Below are 18,080 nucleotides of genomic sequence, written 5' to 3' on the forward strand. Positions count from 1 at the left end.
AAGAAGCGTCTCGAACACTGAAACGGCAGGAGCGCATCATGAATGAATTCAGAGGAATGTTTCATAGTCCGGCGTGTTTCCTAGATAGATGAAGAGACACCCGCATTGATGAAGGGCAGAGCTAAGCAGACTGCAATAAAGACGTGGCATCACCAAAACCCTCTTTTCCGACCAAGAGGTCGGACAGCAGGATTTTGAAGGGCTATTGTGGGGCCAGAGAGTTTATGACCCCAGCCCATTTCATGTTAAGGCCCAAGGCCTGCGCCGAGGAGATACAGGGCCGAGGACTCACCATTAGAGTCAGGGACGGTCTAAGGAAATAGCCGAGGACGAGCTCCTGCTCGGCATGCCATAAATGCCCCAAAAAGGAAGAGTGATCACAGTGCGGAAATAGCACAAGTAAAAGGCTACCAGTACTGTAATAAAGCATTCTGCACCTGACAGGACCATACTCTTCAGCTTTTGCAACCTCCCCCCAACCACTCTAGGTATGGGCTGACGGGACAAGTCTTAAGTCCTAGGAAATTGAGCTTACACGTGGACGCTGGTAAGAGGGTAAATGCCCGTATAAAAGAATAAGAGAGGCAGTGTGAGAAGGGTGGGGGACAACCCGTCCTCCCAGCCATGGTGTCCTAGAAACAAGGAGAATAAGAAGAGCATAGAGCTCCCCAGACTCCTCGGACGAGATTCACTGACCGGAGCCAACCCGAACTACCGTCTGGTGACCAAGACCTAGCCTTTCAAACCCACGCTCTACAAATGATATTGTTTGGGCCCTTTTTACGTGTGAACCCAGTATCATTTTGGGTCGTTACAAATTGAGTCCTTACAGTAATTGATATTTTTTTGTATTTCCAATAAAACGTCTAAGTTTAAATTCTTCCTTCCAAATCCTACTATCAATTTATTTACTTATTTATTTTTTTGTTTATTTATTATTATTATTATTATTATTATTATTATTATTATTATTATTATTATTATTATTATTTTTGTTATTATTATTATTATTATTATTATTATTATTATTATTAATTAGAAAGTTAAGAGTGGGAGAATTTGAATGATGGATGTTTCCATTAGACTACTAGAAAGTGCTAGTTGAATTACAGGCTTTTGACCCCATTGTCACATTATCAAAAGAATAAAATAGTTAATAAATTCATGAGTTCCAATTAACTCAAATGTATATATAAAAAAAAAAAATTTATTCTCATATAAGAGACCTAAATTTAAATCTTGCTTACACCAAAATTCAGTAAATTATAAAAATAAAAACAATAAATTAATAAAGAGGTACTTTTTTTTAATAAGAATCGCCTTGCTCATATAGTCATACTTATATAAGAAAAATTGAAGTCTTTAAAGTGAGTGAAAGATTAATAATCCTTGAATACACCATGATTGCAACCCATATCATCATCGAGGACCTCTAGTTTAAAAATACTTAATCTAATTTAGGGAGGACTTCTAAATCTAGGTTTAGATGCCTTGCAGGCACACTTGCATTGATTCTTGTAGGGCCTATAGAGGCAAAGGGATTTGGAGCCATTGTTAAGTTATCTCCATCATCCTCCAACATTTGAACTCCAACTTTCATGGAAGGACGATCCACTAGGTGCCATTGGATGCAACAAAGTCCCACAATCACTAGTTTCTTTGCAATTTTAGCATCTCCATTATCCTTATCATAGACTCGTAGGTCTTCCTTTTTCTCTAACATATTGTATGTCCATTTTGGAAAATATATTTGGCTAGTGTTCTCCACGATTACATCAACATTTTTCGTACCTCTGACCATTTCAAGCAACAATATTCCAAAACTGTAAATATCTAGTTTGTAAGACACGCTCCCAAAGTTCCTAGAGAACTCTTCGAGTGCAATGTAACCCATGGTCCCCCTAGTTATGGTCATGGACACTGCACTCTAATCCTTTGCACATAACTTGGCCAGACCAAAATCAGAAATTTTTGGACTAAAATTTCGGTCTAGCAAAATATTATGAGGTTTGATATCAAAATGGAGAATTTGTTGATCACATTTTTGGTGAAGATATTCGATTCCTTTTGCCATGCCAAGAGCAATGTCTCGTAGTTTTTCCCAGTCAAGGAAACGGTTAGAATCTACTAAGGAAATGAACTTCTCTAGTGAATTATTTGCTAAGAACTCATAAACTAATGCTCTTCTAGATCCATTAGCGTAGAAGTCAACCAAGCGAACCACATTAACATGGTGGATTCTATCCATTGTTCCCACTTCATTGATGAATTCTTCCCCCATTGCCCTTGGAACTGTTCAAGATCTTCATGGCAACATGGATTTCATTCGAAAGCTTTCCTTTGAACACTGTTCCATAGGCTCCTTGTTCTAACTTCTTAGTAAATTGATTTATAATCCTTTTGACATCGTTATATGAGTACCTTGTGGACTTGAGAGCTCTGTAATCCTCCAAAAGCCATTCAATCCTTGCTTGATTTTCTTTTTGTATTTTGTCATAGCAATAGACATGGTAGAGTACATATACCACTAGTTCCAAAAGAAATGACCCCAAGGTGGAAATTGCATGTTAAACATATTTGTGAGTCTAGAAAAAAATAATTTATTGTAAATTTTCAAAAATGGCCAATAGAAAACTCACCAATAATCACTATTGTTGTTGATCTACCTGTAAAATATTTTAACATAATTAGCTTCTAGTTGCACCTATCTGAAAATAAAGATAATTGTTTGTATTTATATCACTAATAGCAAGAAAATTATTTGGTATTCTCAAACAATTATTTTGGTTAATTTTTAGATTTTGGGGGTATTTCGGTCATTTTTAGGTTTAGGGGTATTTCGATTCTTTTTTATGTTTAGGGGTTATTTCAATCATTTTTTAGGCTTCAAGAGTATCTTGGTCTTTTTTTCTTTCTTTTTTTTTTTAAAAAAAATTTTTGGAGGTATTTTGGTCATTTTTTTTGTTTCAGGGGTATTTTAGTCATTTTTTAGGTTTTGGGAGTATTTTGGTCATTTTTTATGTTCAGGAGGTATTTTGGTTTTTTTTTTTTTAAGGTTTCAAGGGTATTTTGGTCAATGTTTAGATTTTGAGGATATTTCAGTCATTTTTAGGTTTCAAGGGTATCTTGGTAATTTTAGTGATTCTTGATCATATTTGATCTTTTTTATGTTTAGGGGGTATTTTGGTCATTTTAAAAGACTTTAGGAATACTTTGGTCATTTTCAAGTTTTAGGGGCATTTGGTACTTTTGATTATTGGGTTAAACGTAATTAGTTAAAAGAGTAAATAAGTTTTATGTACCCAACTCAATTATACCCATCCCAAACCCACTCATTTGACACCCGTAGACTTTTGTATGCCCGTGGAAGACAAGGTTAGAGCCCATCGGATTGTAGCCTTGTTGTCACTGTTAATGTATATTTACTAACCGCACATGCCCTAGCCCAATTTACTTATTGTGCACATTTTTTGCTTGTGTAACACTCTTTCCTAGCCCAATGGGCTCAGACCCAATTTACTTTACTTATTTTGCTCATATTTTGCATGTACAACACTCTCTCATGCCTGTATATAAAGGCTATTGTACAACTATAGAGAGACAAATTATTCATTTATTTTCTGTTTTTATTTGCTCAACAGTCACAACATAATTTGGCCCGTTGCATATGCTTCATATTAAGGTTGGCAATGATTTGCTTTAACTAAGTGATCTTTCATGTTTTGCTCCACACACAAAAAATAATAAAAAAATAATAAAAAAAAAAAAGAAGAAGAAGAAGAAGAAGAAGCAAAAAGTGATCTCACGTGTGTTTGTAATTGGATTGTATTCTGCCTCGGCTGATTAGAATGTATTAGTTGTTTGTTTTTTAGTTTTCCATGAGATAAATTATTGACTGAGGAAAAATATGCATCTTGCCTAGTCAGCAATACTCATGCAAATGAATGGTGCTAGTAGCTAAATAAATATTTCTTGGTCAGGTATTTACTTGATATATCATAATACTTTATAATACTAGCTTAACTTTCTATATTTATATCATTATTAAAATAAAATAAAAAAACATTATTGTACTTATTTTGTGATGATCAATGCATTCTATTGTATGGCTTTGGAATAATATTCAATAATTAATTTTGTACTTCAAATGAGTTTTAACACATGAATAAGTATTTTAATGGAGTGTATTTCAATTAGCTTAATTGGTAAAATTTCTGATAGTTGAATAAAAGATTTGGGGTTTAATCCTTGCCTATACCAAAAACAGATTAGTGTCTTAATTTGATGATAAAAAGTTATTATCAAGAATAGATGCAATAGGTTGAAACTATCTAAAAAAAAAAAAAATGTTTTAATGGAGTTTGAAAGTGATTCTAGCAAGCTCTATAAAAACACACAAGTTAACGTGCAAATTGGGAGAAAATGGGCAAATGCCCTTTTCTCCCAAACTAAGCAACGTTTTACCCTATTTTCCAAACTAATTAGAGAAATGTCTCTTTTTTATAACTTGATTTGAGATAAATTGAGTTTAAAAAAAATAAAAAATTCTAGAGCCCTATAGCGGCGTTTTTAAGGAGCTATAGTGACGTTTTAAGGAGCTATAGTGGCGTTTTTTAACTCGGACTCCATGAAATCGAGTTATAGGCTTTTTTTTTTTTTTTTTTTACCTATAACTCGATTTCATAGAGGTCGAGTTACAAAACGTCACTATAGGTCCTGAAAACGTTACTATAGGCTCGTTAAAAATGCTGCTATAGGACCTAACTTGATTTATTACAAATCGAGTTTTAAAAGAGGGGCATTTCCCTAATTAGTTTGGGAAAGTGGGCAAAGAGTTGCTATTTTTGCCCAAAAAGGGCATTTGGCAATTTTTTCCTGCAAATTGCACAAAAAGGGCACAAAAAAATTTGTTTATAGAGAATATCTAATAAACTCAATTTTGACATGTATCTTAATAAAGTTAAAGAAGGTCAACCCATTTCAATTTAAGGCCAAAGGGAACATGTAAACAAAGAAAATTCGAATTAAAGCCAAATCAAATTAGGGTTCAGATTTCAACCAATGCAGGCTTTATTGTTTTGCATGTAACTTTTGGCCAAAATATGGATTGAGGTAGAACAAGTAGCACTAGAAAGCTAATCCAAAGGACTACAAAGGTGGTCAATCAGAGCATGAACATCAACACAATCACTTGAAAATGCAAGTGCATATTAGAATTTGAAAGGTGCATGGCGTAGATGTTTTTATACATAAAGAATAAGCATATTTCACATATTATCATAAGAATTTAGATTAGATCTCAAATCTAGAAATCTAACAATCTAACCTAATTTTCATCATTTTATGTCAAATAACCTCATTTTTATGAAAATAAAATGCACAAATCTATCATAGATGATATGTGGACGATGCTAAGCAATGAAAATTAGAATTCTGTTTTATGTGATGCAAACTTAAACATATATATGCTAGAAATTTTTATAAATGATGCATGAACTTGTGATTTCATATAAGAAATTCATGTTAAAACAGATCTGCATTTTATGGCTAACCTAGGTACACGGATCTACAAATCTTCATGGAAAAGGCATGAGAAACATTTATATTATCTATAAGAGGATTTCTTTCTTTGGACTGAACTTTTATATGCTTTAGAAATACCCTTAAACCCTATGTTTAACAAGGACAAAACTTAGGGACAACTTGGTAAAAATATTTTCAACTCCACTTAAAATGCCTACAAAATAGGACACTCTCCTATTAATCTGTCTTTAAAGCAAACTTATTCAAAAGGTTTAAATAATAATAAAAAAAAAATTCTCAGTCCACTTTGAAAAACACTTTAATTTTTCTGTTTTTTTTTTTTTTTTTAATCTAAACATTTTAATCTCTCAAAATGACAGCTCTAAGTTTATTTTTTTTATTTTTTATTTTTTTGGGGTTGTGTCATAATTTAAAAATTGAAATAAGTGGAAAATTATGACACTAAATAAAAAAAAAAAAAAAAAAAAAAAAATCCTCATCCCACGCCCAAAGCACGTGTGACGAGGCTAATATTTATATAGTGACACATACTATCATAACTAGTGTTTAACCCGCACAATGCACGGGATAATTTTTAATAAACTAAATCTAGTTCCTCTAATTTTGGTTTAGAATAACCCAAACGTAACCTTTTCTATTCCAAGTTCTTTGCAGGATTTCATTGAACACCTAGTACTCATTTTAATAACCCTGTGGAAGCCAATCACTAATACAGCTCCACAACCCAAAAAAAAAAAAAAAAATCTAATTAAAACAAAATTAGCCAACATTTATAAAGTTCATCCACTTCTTTGGATCTCTCTTTTGTTTAATTTTTCTTCCTTATTATTTTTTTTTTTTAATGGAAGTTCACTCAACATTCCCAAATTTGTTTTCAATATGCAACATTAAGAAGTAGGAAAGCAACAACAAAGTTGCATTGATCACATGAATAAGGACCTAAATAGGCTTGCTCTTGTGACTACATTATTAAGTCATGTTACAAATGAAAAGAAGTAACTGCATAAACTAAGAAATCAATACAGAACATGTAAGGAAACCAAATGAATTAATTGTCTAAATAGCTGTATGTTATAGCAAAAAGAGTGTTGAAATTACAACCAACCAAAAAAAAAATAAATAAATAATGAATTTACTATATATATATATATATATATATATACAAAATATAGAGATGAAGGATAACAATGCAACACCACATCAGGATTCCAAAGGTAAGCACTGATTAATCACATCAAGTGCAACAACAAAAATAAAAAGCTACATGATAGTTTCTAGAATCTTGTAGAGAAAACAATATCGTATTTCCACATAATCATCAAAAATCTAGAACATGGGACCCTCAGAACCTCTCTAACAAAAACAGAGTGCCATTTAAGAAAAATAGACATCAGTTGCATTCCTTATCCAAACTCCAATGCCAACAGTATAGAATGCCTCCTGAACAAACAGCTATTATTATGTTTAGAAACAGAACAATCAAGCCTGTCAACAGTGCCTTGTCATTAAAAACACCAGATTTAGATAAAACCCGAAGCATTCTATATCAGAGTCGAAGTCCCTTTTTCCCATGTACACACCACCTGTATGAGAAAAGGAAAATTAGAACCTTAAACAGGAGATATTGCAAAAACAATCATCATATTCAAAATATTGTCACTCTATTTTAATTGAAAAGTTGAGATTCTTCCAAACAGAGGTATATTTATGTTGCTGAATTACATGCTCCTCCTAAAAATAACTCCATCATTGCCCAAACTTTCATTAAGCTTTGACCTATATCACATTAAAAGTAAGTCCCTCTCTCCCACCCTCAGTTTCACAATGATTATAAAATTAACACAATTATTATGCAATAAGAAGTAAATTATTGATTCCATACAAACAAAAAGAAACTATAAAATAAACTGATACAAACCTGAAGGAGAAAGATGCCAATGATTTGTATCATTTAGGTACTATTGGGAGAATTATACACATCATAAAACTTAAATTATAAACAATAAAAATAAATTTTAGAATAAAAAAACAGTAGAATTTTATCAAACAATTTATAAGCATATAATAAAATTTATATGTTGATTATATCTTAGGCATAGTAAAGTTGATCAGTGCTGTCAATTTCAAAAACTTAGTAGTTTCAATTTTCAAAAGAGAAAAAATACTAATTGTAATGAATTTCGTAAATGATCACTCAAAACCAAACCAATCTAATTCAAGCCAAAACTAACACAACAATAATTTAAAATGTTAAAAATTAACAACTGGCCAAATTACCTATCAGTGGCATGCTAATGGAAGCCTAAGTCAAAACCAAATCTAATTGAAATAGCTAAATCTAAACCAATCCAACCAAGAAATTCAAACCTAAATCATATTCAAACCCCAGATTTGAAAACGAAAAGGAAAAAGCCAAAAACAATAACTTTACTGGTTACAGGTATACGGTGGCCTGTCTCTTTGTGCCTTACGGACTCTATCTGGGTGTATGATGTTCCAGCAGAAAGACCTAAAATAAGATTGAAAAAGGAAAATAAATATTAGAAACAGAAATTCCCAATGATTTCAATCCTATACTTATTTAATCTGAATGGTTTCATAAAGATTAGAAATAGAAGCACCCAAAAACCTGAAACAAAAACGAATCAAATCTAAACATATCAACAAAAAAAACCCAAATGGCCAAATCTAAAAAATGGGAAGAAAAATTGTACCAGCAAGTCTGGCGAGGGAACAGGCAATGGCCAGCCATAGATATTTCTTCTCTCTTGGCACCTACAAACTCTGCTTGCTTCTTCTATCTCTGTATCCCTTAACCAAAACCAAATCTAAGCCAAAATACCAATTTAAATCATAATTAACACCCAATTGATTCTCCAAAAAAAAAAAAACCAAAAACCCTAAATTTTTAAATTTAAAACAGATAGCGATTCCGATTCCAATAGTCGGGTAGTGAGTGGAGGCTTACGGTGATGGCAGAAGATCTGGGTGGCGCCCTTCTCTCTATCTCTGCCCCTCTATTTCATTCTTGACTCCTCTTCGTTCTTGACGATTCATCTTCCTTGCTTCTTCTTATTCCAGGGAATGAAATTAGCGGACAGTTAGATGAAGAAATTTGACAGGAAGTGAGAGACATCTTTTCATTCTTGATTGCAAATTGCAGTTTTTGATCTCTCGATCTCTCTCTCCTTCTCCGTTCTCTACCTCTCTATTTCTCTGTCTCTCTTTTCTCTCGGTCTCTCTTTCTCCTTTCTCCGTGTAGCAGTCCTTTTTTTTTTTTTTTTTTTTTTTTTCCTTCTTAAGCGGTTAGTTTTCTTTTTTATACCAAGAGGGCTCCATACAGTGTCTAACGTAATGAAAAATTATAATTTTTCGCCCTTAAACGGTGTTATAGCGATACCAAACAATGTAATGTATCGCTTTTTAAAGTGAAACATATTTGAATTTTAGATAGGCAATTATCCTATTTGTCAACAAATCCACTTTCTCTCAGCTTTTGCTATTATATATATATATATATATAGATATAGATATAGATTCATAAGAGCATGGATCTACAAATCTAACTGACATATACCTAAATAACAGAATGATACGATTAGATCTGCCATCTCAATGAATGAATCTCTTTTTTTGGGGGGAGAATGAATGAATCATGTTAAAATATTTTATATGAATGTATGATTATGGCATGAAATCAACACAAAGAACAAATCTATCAAGTCCAAAAGAAGAATATGATGAATTTAACAATAAGCTATATTAACAAGAATACCCTAATCAAACCACAAATTTTTATACTTTTAATAAAATTATAAAGAAAAACATAATTAAGCAAAAAAAATCCTAATTAGCTATGGGACTCAAAACTTACTTGCATGCACACTTCGCTGCATAAGCAAGGGGCGGATCTAAAAATTGCACAAACCGATCTCTATGCCTCCTTGCTCTCTCAAACTTCTTTAATCACTGATCTTTGTCTTCTCTTCACATCCACATACTGACCTTATAAATTGGCTAGAGGAATTGTACGTTTGATGTACACTTTGCTCCTTTGATGATGATGACAATAGCATAGCTTAAGAAATAACTAATATTTTGTGTCAATGGGTGAATCCTAAGGATCTCAAGATAGCATTTGTGTGTGTGGCAAAAGGTGCAAAAACAAAAGAATGGAATTTTGTGGGTATGGTTAATGGGTGTAGACACCTCATTTTGTAACTTTTGTTTAGTCTTGCATGGAGGGCAAAATTGCCATTCTATGACCTAAGAGGAAAATCGATATTATTATGAGTTCCATTTTTCAATACTTAAAACTGTAAGGTTGAATTTATTCAACCATCTAATTGGCTTTATTTCGTGCCAAATTTTCTTGTATTTTAGCATTTAGTAACCCTGTATTTAGGTGGGCTTGTTGTAAGGGTAGTGAGTGAGATAGAGTGAAGTTTGCTCAAGAGTGTGCAAGAAAATAGAGACTCGCGGCTTGGCCTCGCGGGTGACTCGCGGCTGCAAGCTGCCAGACGCAGCACACGTGCCAAGCATGCTGGAAGGTGAACAGTCATGGTAGCTGGAGCACTATAGGACAAAACAAGACAACTGGCCATACGGTTATCTCGCAACTGGATCTCGCGACTTAATCAAGTCGCGAGGTCAAGCCGCGAGCCATCCCTGTTTTGTAAATTCTGACGTTTCACATTCCTCTCCCACTCCAGTATAAATACCCCTTTTACCCACAAATGTAAGAGAGCTTCCAGAGAGAATTTTGAGAGAGAGACCCTAAAGAAAAACAAGATTGATTCACCAACAATCTATACATTTCGAATTCCTCAACTCTCTTCCTCTCCATTGTCAAATCCTTGAGAAGCATTTTACCAAACCTTGTTCTCACCATATTCATCACTGTGAGAGAGCTATTTGGATTTCTGGGAAGCAGTTAGGAAGGAATCAATCTTCATTGGTCGATGCTATGGTCTAGCAGCGGAATCCGGGAAGCTAGAAAAGAAAAAGGTTCGACGCAACCTCGTTGGAGCAAGAAACTTGAAGGGCTTAGGTGCACTGGGTAGATTAGGCTTGGAGGGTCTATTGCTGTCCATGTATCCCAACTATATTTTCTAATGGATTGTTTATCGCTTGGAGGGTGGCGGAGAGGTTTTACGCCGAGGGTTTCGGTTTCCTCTTCGATAACACATCGCGTGTTGTCTTTGTGTTTGCATCTTCCTTCCCTTTTATCTTTGCCTTTTATTATCTGCTGTGGGTTGTGATTTTTAATTTGACATAATGCTTGAATTGGTTAAGTTGTAATTTGGGGGTCTAAACGTTCAAGGATGTTTATACACATATTTGAACTTTCTAAAACAAATCCAAAAATTCTGACTATTGAAACATCCTAAGATCACGCCACATTAAGATTTTAACAGACACGTTCTTGCGGCCAAGGAAGAACCCATGTTGCGTCCATCAAATTGTTCAGCATATTTACCAGTTACTCTCCACTGAGGCCAAACACCAGATCTTTGACGAAAGTCTCTTAAGGGGCTGTTTACACTGGAGCATGTTAGTAGCCAACTCTGATTTTCAAAACTTCTTCAAAGCTGTTGAGATCTAGTGCAACAATATGAATTTCGGTTAGGTGCAACAATTGAGGTATGCAACTGTAGGATTTCATCCCTAACTTTCAACACAAAAAATAGAGATTTCATCCCTAACCAAATTCTTGTCTACTTCGAGTTGGATCCGCGAAAATCAATATAAATAAATTGCATAAGAATACTTTCAATTTATTCGTAAATCAATATTAAAATGCACCAACTGTTCTCACTGTGGGTCATTTCTTATGCCAGAGGGCCAATTTCTTATGCTAGGGTGAACTTTTGGATCAGTTTCAGTTAGGATACATCTTCAATTAATACAAAGAGGTTTTTCCCCCCTTGAAAGTGTTGATCAACCTTGAGCCCCCTCCTTAATATATATTTTAGTATGAATTCGTATAATTTTTAAGTGATAATTAAAGTCTTTAAGCTTTTATAGACTCTTTCTTGATTGTGTTCTTTCACAATTAAAACTTTTCTTTAATTAATCAAGATACATAAATTATCCAACAAGAAAAAAAAATATATGTCAAATAATTAATTAAAGAATTTGTGCATTATCCACTTGGAATCATCTGGTACTCAAATGTCCATCATAAATAAAAAGCTCAACCAATATGAATTAATCTTTCTATATATTAATTTTAAATTAATATCTTTGGAATTAATCAAAATTATTTTAGGATGATCCTGTGAATGAATGTCGATGGTAAGAATCTTTATTGAAAATGAAAAATCAAAATTAAGCCTTCATACAACCTTGGACAAAGCACTGTATTGCATACGAAAAGGAAAAAGATCAATTCACACTTTTATTGCGTGATAACCTCATGTGATGCGAATTTAAAGGGTGTGCTGGCCTAAACTTCTTCAACACTTTAGTTAATATTCACCACATTTTTTGTGTTTTTTTTTTTTTTTTGGATTTCCTATTGTTAACGTATATTATGTTATGGTCTTTAGGCCCAACTAGGTTACTTGTATAGTATACTTGTACTTGTACTACACTTTACTTGTACCGCACACATAGGTCTCCTATATTAAGGCATTGATGTATATTCTTTGATTCATGAAATACAATACATTTATTCAATATTTCTAACATGGTATCAGAGCCACTGCTCTGACCTTTTCTTAGCAGTCTTGTCTTCATTGTGTGACTTCCTTTCTTTTACTAACGCTTCCGCCATCACAACTGCCGCCGCAGCCTATCGCCGTTGAACCTCCGACGTTATTCAGCCGTCGTCCTTGGGTTCCGGACCTGCAGCCGCCGTCGTTCAGGAGTTTCACACTACATAGACCACTGCTCTTTGCATCACCGCTACGAATATTGCTCCGATTTCATTTTTGAAGGTACCACTGAGATCGTCCTGCGCCGATCTACACATCTGTGGAAGCCTCGTCGCCATCGGAGACCTCACGCGCCGATCAAAGTTGCTGCTTCGACGATCACGCGCCACACGCGCCGTCACGCGCCGAATTTTTAAGCCACGCGCCGTCACGCGCCGTCGACTTGCTGCCACGCGCCAGCACGCGCCCTCACGCTCTTGCACGCGCCCTCACGCGCCCTCACCTGGTCTGCTGACGTCATCTCACCTGCCACGTCAGCCTTAGCTGTGTCAGCATCCACTATTCTGCTGACGTCATCGCCACGTCATCCCGTGACGTCATCTTCTGACCGTTGACCGAGCGTTGACCGTTGACCGTTGACTTTTTCGGGGTTGACTTTTTCTGTCCAGGTGCTCCTTACCCAGTTTTTTGCGTAGATTTCGTTTTTGCAATCCATTTTTGCATATTTTGCTTCAAAATGAAGAATAAGGACAAGTCTTCTTCCTTTTGCAACAATCGTCGCCCACAATCCAACAAACGTTTTTGCAATTTTTGCAAACGTTTTGGCCATAATATTGAGACTTGCTATCAATGCAACAAATCAGTTGTTTCCATTTCTGCTGCTACTGTTGCTAACACTGAGAGTGTCCAACCTATGGCTCCCGTCTCTACAAGGTCTCAGTCTTCTGGATCCACTTTCACCATTTCCAGAGATGACCTTATAAATATCATCGCCAATGTCATTCGTATGGTTGGTAATGCATCTTATTCCTCTTCTCTCTCAGCTTTATCTGGTATGTCTCCTACCTCTTGGCTTATGGATTCTGCTTGTTGCAATCACATGACACCTCACTCGTCCTTATTTTCTGACCTTAAACCTGCACCACACCCTCTTAATATTCGCACAGCAAATGGTTCCACAATGTCTGGTCATAATATAGGTTCCGTTGCGACCTCCAATCTCTCGGTTCCTGGAGTCTTTAATGTTCCTGACCTTTCTTATAATTTGTTTTCTGTTGGACAATTAGCTGAGTTGGGTTATCGCATTATCTTTGATTATTCTGGGTGTATTGTGCAGGATCCGAGGACGGGACGGGAGCTTGGGACTGGTCCCAGAGTTGGGCGTATGTTTCCCGTGGACAACCTTCGTCTTCCACTTGTTGCTCCTGTTTCTGTTGCTGCAGCTGCTACAGCTTCTTCAATTCCTTCCCTTGCACTTTGGCATGCTCGACTTGGTCATGCATCTTCCTCTCGGGTACAACAATTAGCTTCTAGAGGTTTGTTAGGTTCAGTGTCTACAAAAAATTTTGATTGTGTTTCGTGCCAATTAGGAAAACAACCAGCTTTGCCTTTCAATACTAGTGAATCAATATCCACTGATATCTTTGACCTTATTCATTCTGATGTTTGGGGCCCTTCCTCTGTCTCTAGTATTGGTGGGTCTCAATATTTTGTTGTCTTTGTTGATGATTACTCTCGCTATAGCTGGATTTTTAATATGAAACATCGTTCTGAGTTATTGCAAGTATATTCTAATTTTGCAAAAATGGTTGAAACTCAGTTTTCCAAACACATCAAAATTTTTCGATCTGATAATGCTCTTGAATATACTCAATATACTTTCCAAGTTGTTTTGCATTCCTATGGCACTGTTCATCAACTAACTTGTCCAGGTACCTCTCAGCAAAATGGTAGAGTCAAACGGAAACTTCGTCATATTCTTGACACTATTCGTGCTCTCCTTCTCTCTGCCAAAGTTCCTGCTCCTTTTAGGGGCGAAGCTGCTCTTCATGCTGTTCATGCTATTAATCGTATTCCGAGTCCGGTTATCTAAAATCAAACTCCATATGAGCGCCTTTTTGGGTCATCTCCAGACTATCACCACCTTCGCTCCTTTGGTTCTGCTTGTTTCGTTCTTCTTCAGCCACATGAGCATAACAAACTTGAGCCTCGGTCAAGGCTTTGTTGTTTTCTTGGCTATGGTGAAACTCAAAAGGGGTATCGGTGTTATGACCCTGTCTCTCATCGTCTTCGTGTTTCCCGCAATGTTGTCTTTTGGGAACATCGCCTCTTTGTCGAGCTCTCTCACTTTCGTGCCTCCCTATCTTCCTCCTCTGTTTTAGATCTTTTTCCAGATGAGGCACATATTCCTTCTGTAGCTGCTCCTGATCCTCCTGTAGTTGCTCCTGATTCTCTTGTAGACTTCTCTGTCCAACCACCAGATATCACTGATCCCTTTCCTAGTTCACCCTTTAATGAACAGGTGGAAGATGAACAGGTTGAAGACGAGCTACCCAACCCCAACCCTGAGCTTGGGTCCCCTGCTCCTGCTCCGCCTGAAGATCTTGCACAAGACATTCCACCTCGTCACTCAACTCGAGTAAGATCTATTCCTGCACATTTATTTGACTATCATTGTTACACTGCTCTTGCTACACTACATGAGCCTCACACCTATCGTGAGGCTTCTACTGACCCTTTATGGCAGATTACAATGAAAGAGGAACTTGATGCATTATCTAAAAATCATACTTGGGATTTGGTGACACTCCCTCCCGGGAAATCTGTGGTTGGTTGTAAGTGGATCTACAAGATTAAGACTCGCTCTGATGGGTCCATTGAGCGCTACAAAGCTCGTCTTGTTGCAAAAGGTTTTACACAGGAGTATGGGATTGATTATGAAGAGACCTTTGCTCCGGTTGCTCGTATCTCATCTGTCCGTGCCCTCTTAGCTGTTGCTGCTGCCTGTAAATGGGATCTTTTTCAGATGGATGTCAAAAATGCATTCCTTAATGGGGATTTAAATGAAGAAGTTTATATGCAACCTCCTCCTAGTCTCTCTGTTGACTCAAACAAGGTTTGTTACCTTCGACGTGCACTTTATGGCCTTAAACAAGCTCCACGAGCTTGGTTTGCCAAATTCAACTCTACCATCTCTCATTTGGGTTACATGGCCAGTCATTATGATTCTTCCTTATTTCTTCGTCGCACTGACAAAGGCACTATTTTACTTCTCCTGTATGTGGATGATATGATCACAACTGGTGATGACCTCAGTGGCATTCAAGAACTCAAGGGTTTTCTCAATCAGCAATTTGAGATGAAAGATCTTGGACATCTCAGCTACTTCTTGGGTCTTGAAATCACTCATTCTGCAGATGGACTTTATCTTACTCAAACTAAGTATACTTCTGAACTCTTGTCTCGAGCTGGACTCACTGATAGCAAGACTGTTGACACTCCAGTTGAGCTTAATGCGCATCTGACTCCCTCAGGGGGGAAACCATTGTCTAATCCCTCTCTTTACAGACGATTGGTTGGCAGCGTAGTTTATCTCACAGTTACTCGTCCAGACATCTCCTATGCTGTTCATCAGGTGAGCCAGTATCTGTCTGCTCCACGATCAACTCACTATGCTGTTGTTCTGCGCATTCTTCGATACCTGAAGGGCACCCTTTTCCATGGCCTTTTCTACTCAGCTCAGTCTCCTCTTGTACTCCGTGCATTCTCTGATGCTAATTGGGCAGGAGATCCCACTAATCGCAGGTCCACTACAGGTTATTGCTTTCTCCTTGGTTCTTCTTTGATTTCTTGGCGAAGTAAGAAACAAACCTTTGTGGCCCGCTCTAGTACTAAAGCAGAATATCGTGCCCTTACTGATACCACATCTGAGCTCCTTTGGCTACGATGGCTTCTTAAGGATTTAGGTGTGTCCACATCCTCTGCTACTCCCCTTTATTGTGACAACCAGAGTGCCATTCATATTGCTCACAATGATGTCTTCCATGAACGGACTAAACACATCGAGATTGATTGTCATTTTATCCGTTATCATCTTGTCCATAGTGCTCTCAAGCTGGTCTCACATCCACCTTGAGTTTGAGGGGGGCTGTTAACGTATATTATGTTATGAGCTTTAGGCCCAACTAGGTTACTTGTATAGTACACTTGTACTCAGGGGCGGAGCCAAGGGGGGGCGAGGGGGGTCAAGTGCCCCCCCTGACTCCTCTTTAAAAAGTTTATGAGTACTAGCATGTAGAAGTCAGTAGAACTCCATCTTAAATGCTTTGCTAGTTTGCCCGTTCTGGTTTAAGAAAAAAAAGCAGAAAACAGTCTCTAAAATAGCTTTGATGCCGAATAGAAAGGATAACAGTTTCAGCATTGAGAGATTTATGGTACTATTTAACCAACTACATCACTTTTGTTTAAAACATAAACTTTTATCATTTTCATTTAAAAAAAAAACTTTATCATTTCCCAGATTTTAGCGTGTCACTATTCACGAAATTTTGATTGTTTATCCTCTTCTTTTTTTTTTAATTTCATTGAATTTCAATTGGTGGTGGGGTTTTATATTTTATGCAAAATATATATATATATATATATATATATATATTAAAGCCTAACTAATTAATGTCCTTATACCGTACTCAAATTCAAACTCTAGGACTAGGTTTCTACCATAAAGTATAAACCCAATTTAAATACTTTGAAGAATTAATATAAAGCAAAAAGACAGAATTCTATATATATTTTTTTAAAGTAATCAAGACAATATACATATATTGTATACAACTTTAAAGGTATTAATACTTTTACATTGATTATTTTTTCAATTTACTACAAGGAACTAAATTAGATATCTAAATTTATGTATTTAGATTAATATATCTTGCTTTGATTGTTACTAACTACTGTATAAATTAGTTATTTTTGTTTTGATATAAAATATATATTTGTAGTTAATTGAAATTATGGAGAATACATAGTATAATAATAAATCTTGCCCCCCCCTGAATTGAAATTCTGGCTCCGCCACTGCTTGTACTTGTACTACACTTTACTTGTACCGCACACATAGGTCTCCTATATTAAGGCACTGATGTATATTCTTTGATTCATGAAATACAATACATTTATTCAGTATTTCTAACACCTATTATATAGGAAAATTTCTTAGTGTTTCCCTTGAGTGTAGCCATTTTATTTACTATGAACATAATTAACCTATGATGAGAGGCAGGATTGTCTTCATAATATATAGGCGATATTTTAGACATGGAGCTATCTGTTGCATCTCATAGTAGGAAGTGTTTTTTATTTTATTTTTTAATACATCGATAATTGACGGTTAATGGATTTGGATATCGTATTTCTCCATTAGAAATACTAAAGGCTTCATTTCCCTTATTTTATATTTCTCCTATGTCAATAAAATTTAGTATTTTATTAAACCTCACTGTTTCTTTCTCCATCGGATTCACATTAAATACTACAATTTACCAGAGTGCATGCCTGGCCTGAAGGGGTATAATATTTCTAGTGGCATTTTTGTTTTTTGACTTGTAGAAATTGACCAGGCAACATTGGCCAAATAGCAACCAGGTTTGAAGTAATAAGTTTTTACTACGTGGTATGAAAGACCCAAGCAAAGAGAGCAAACTTTGAATTTGAAAATTATGAAGTGGGAATGGGTCAGCCAATTGGGCTATGTCGAGCCAGTCACCAATCAACATTTTCCATATTTGACTCCTTGTCAGTCATATTTCGTTGGTATAAATACGACTCCACAGTCCACATGCCTATCTACCTCCATTCTCAACCTCTCATCCTCCGAAG

The 18,080-nt window shown here is 35.9% G+C and overlaps 1 long non-coding RNA gene and 1 pseudogene across 3 annotated transcripts; both read right to left on the minus strand.

The window, feature by feature from the left end:
• Positions 1–1,447: 1,447 nt before the first annotated feature.
• Positions 1,448–10,873, minus strand: LOC115983765 (annotated as a pseudogene).
• Positions 6,745–8,790, minus strand: LOC115983766. Of its 3 annotated transcripts, none has more exons than XR_004090198.1 (4): positions 8,513–8,790; positions 8,259–8,372; positions 7,976–8,053; positions 6,745–7,127 (listed from the first exon to the last, which is right to left on the minus strand). It is a non-coding gene; the product is annotated as an uncharacterized LOC115983766 (long non-coding RNA). The 3 variants fall into 3 exon arrangements; XR_004090197.1 differs by having other exon boundaries at positions 7,971–8,053; XR_004090196.1 differs by having other exon boundaries at positions 6,745–8,053.
• Positions 10,874–18,080: the final 7,207 nt, after the last annotated feature.

This window comes from Quercus lobata, chromosome 4 (genome assembly GCF_001633185.2).
Source record: "Quercus lobata isolate SW786 chromosome 4, ValleyOak3.0 Primary Assembly, whole genome shotgun sequence".
Lineage (NCBI taxonomy): Eukaryota > Viridiplantae > Streptophyta > Magnoliopsida > Fagales > Fagaceae > Quercus > Quercus lobata.